Raw genomic sequence first — 3,548 nt, 5'->3', positions numbered from 1 at the left:
ACAAATGCAATCCCAAACTCTGACAGCACTACAATATGAAAATAATTACATGTGAAATCTGATGATGCAATGAGCATCTCTCATCCCAGCTACATCCATGATTCAGAGTCAGGTACCAGATATTAAGAGGGGTTTGGTTGGGCTGATGTTCATTCTCTCCACATACCAGGGCTGGTCTTTCAGCGTCTAGGACACTCATTGACTGGTCGTTTTTCCCCATGTGCCTTCTGTCCTCTGGCATTTGCATTCTGATGATGCCAGTCCATTTTTCCGTTATGAGTTAAATATCACGAGCAGGCATTATGAAAGCTACATACACAATCCTGCAACATTAACTGGCTCAGCTCTGGATAGTTCAGAATGGTTAATACTCTTTTCCAAATTCCACCAGCCCTCACCATAAGCAATGCTCCCTTCTCCCATTTCCAGAAATGAGGTGGAACTGCCTTCCTTACACATCAAGCCCCTTTCACTCCAGGAGGGAGAAAACAAGCTGAAAATCCAGCCTGCCTTGGTGCTATGCACCCAGCCTGCATGGCAGAAAGAAAACCAAACCCTAAACCACCACAGCAACAACACACTATGTTTTTATTACTGAAAATACAAAGTGACCTTGGAATCTAATGGCTATGCTTTATTTGCTGATCCTATGCCACGACCTAAAGAGCAGACTGCAGTTTCAAGGGGGTAGAATTCAATTCATAATGAATTTGATTCACTCCAGAAACAAAATACCACTGAGATTCTCATATGGCTGAATAAAGGAATCTGGTCTCCACGATACGAAATACTAAGCTAGATTTTGGATCAATGTAATACCTACTCCCATTAAAATACCTAAAAAGGAAAACATCTACAAAACGTCCCATTAGGCTGACACGTGTACAATACAAGGAACAGAAAAGCAGAATTATGCATTGTGTTCAGGGAGTATGAATGGATTCCAGATCCATGGTGTTTCATCTGTACGAACAAGAGTAGCTAGCTCATCACATAGCTTCCCACTCTTTATCAGGCTTGCATACAATTGCTGCAGACACATGCTCAGTGGCAGAATATAAACACATGTATATTAGCGAATCAGTTGTGGAGTGAAATAGGAAAATATTGTGGGTTTGTAGGAAGGTACTTCCATGTATAATACTCACAATAATGGAGGAAACCATGCCATTACAATTCTCATCCAGTGTCACACAAGTCTTGAAAAAAACAAAACCACAGACTTTTTGTTGGGTGGGTGGGCAGCAAGGTAGAAGGAGATCAAGTACTTGGATAATGATATCTCTATGTTCTGGATCTCTGTGCTTTGGTATCTCCCTGTGGTATCATGCAGAAGTCTTTTACGGTTAGAGAGCATGGTCAGTGGATTAATGAACTACACGGTCCCACTTAATATCACAACTGAGGCAGTGGGTACTAGCTTTGTGCTCCGGCTCTGGAAAAGAGATGGATTCCATTTCACTCAACCACCCAGAGGATCTTGACGCAAAGTCCACTTTCTTGTGTTTTGCAGATGGGAGAAATTGTGTCCATATGGACATAAATCATTGTATACATGAGCAGATCCTCAGCTAGTGTAAACATTCCATGCTCCATTGATTTCCAAATGCCACTGGTGTGTGTGTACGCGTGCATACATATACATATATATGTGGCTGACTTAGTTTAAGACTCTAACAGAAAGCCTTATTAAAAATTACAGAGAAGATATACAGGATTGATCTGTGCATAAAATCTTATGAGCCTCTCTTTCCCCTTCACAAGTTTAGTACTGTTGTAACTACTGTAAGCCAGACTAGCTGAAGATACAGGAAAACAAAGTCACTAATTGCAGGATGGCTATTCAAGTAATTTATGCTATAGCATCCATAGCTTCCTGTCGTTGTTCTAGGGTACTTGGATTGCAGCAACTAATACGTTAACTCATTGCATTAGATAGCATGTTAGTCAAACAGAGGAGGTTGTTTGTTTAACTACACAGATATTTTACAAAAAGTAAGCACATTTAGCACCAGGCTCACATAGCTACAGATATTTTCATCTTATTAAAATGGACAGATATATGATGGGACAAGGGAAAAAAGGCAATTTTTATTCTTATGCTTTTAATTTTTAATGGAAGCACTGTATCATGATAAGCACTTCCAAAGGCAGCTTACATAATAGAAAAAGCAAATATCTTTGCACAAAATCAGAAGACATATAATACTGAAGGTTACTTGCTTTATAACTTCACAAACAGTTAATCTGTGCAATAAGAGGCAAGGGAGACAAATGTAATTAAAATATACTAAAAAATAATAATAAATGAGTGCAGCTTCCAGTTACGCTGGCGCTTAGCAGCAACCAGATTACTTCTGCAAACTATTTTCACTTAGCACAGTTCAGATGGAATTATTGCCATGACCTTTTAAAAATGTGAAGAGTGAATCAATACCCTTTCAGAGGCAAGATTGCGGGAGCAGAACTGGCCATGCCATAATGGTGTGTATTTCTGCATCAGAAGGCAGTTGAAACCTAATTATCGTCAATCACATACAAGGTAGGCCCATGTAATGAGGAGCACTGTGCAGGCTGTGTGTGAGCCTGCATACATGTCTGTGTACATGAGGCTATTTTGGTGCCAATGAAGTAAGATTTAAAGGTAAGTTATAGGGATTGTCGCTCATTTACAATAACTAACACTGGTCTGTCAGAAATGGCAATCTGTACATGATGCATGACTGGCTGGCAGTTTGCCACACTCCCACAGACCTTGCAGCCAAGAATCACGTTTTATTGTAGAGGTCATCAGAATGCTTACTTGGATACATGCCATACATTATTAGGAATAACCATCAGCCAATCAGCAGCATGTCTTGGGGCCTGAGGGCAGCTTAAGCAACCTGATTTTAGTATATAAGAAAAGCACATCAAGCATCAGTGATAGCACATTACTTTGTAATGCCTTGCTCTTCAGGAACACAGTGGACTTCCTAAATTCTCATCCCCAGATGGCAAAAGGTATCATGGATCAAACTGATTTCAGCTCATATACACCAACTGAGGATTTGACCCTAGAGAATTTAAGGATAGTGTCATCTGAAGTGGGAGAGAATAGAAAGGGGAAACCATACGTATTGGAACAAGATATGGGGATTGGGAAGCACATACAGTACAAGAGGGATTTTTCTTTTTTTATATACAGTAACAAAAGTCATCAAAACCAGTTGGTAGGGCACAAAAGTCCATCCCTTTTCCTTAGGCTTTCAAAGTAGTCCCACCACTGGGGCTATTATGAGAATTTTGAAACAGACGCCAGTAATGCAACAAATGTTTTTGTATTATCAATCTTTCCCTGTAAAAACAAACTGCTAATATGTGGAAGTGCTCAATTTTATTCAGTAGCCTAAACGTGAAAGCTCAACATTATGCTAATATACTTCAGCTCAAGAAACATAAGGTTATCAAACTGTGTTGATATTAAGAAAGTGGTTGCCAACTCATTGCAGCTTTTTTTCAAGGCTATACAGTAACTGTATAGGTCTTCCAGCTTACAGGTAGCAATT

The sequence above is a fragment of the Alligator sinensis genome, unplaced genomic scaffold, assembly GCF_000455745.1.
Source record: "Alligator sinensis unplaced genomic scaffold, ASM45574v1 scaffold29_2, whole genome shotgun sequence".
NCBI classification, from domain to species: Eukaryota; Metazoa; Chordata; order Crocodylia; family Alligatoridae; genus Alligator; species Alligator sinensis.
The sequence above is the reverse complement of the archived record's forward strand: the minus strand, read 5'-3'. Positions refer to the sequence as shown.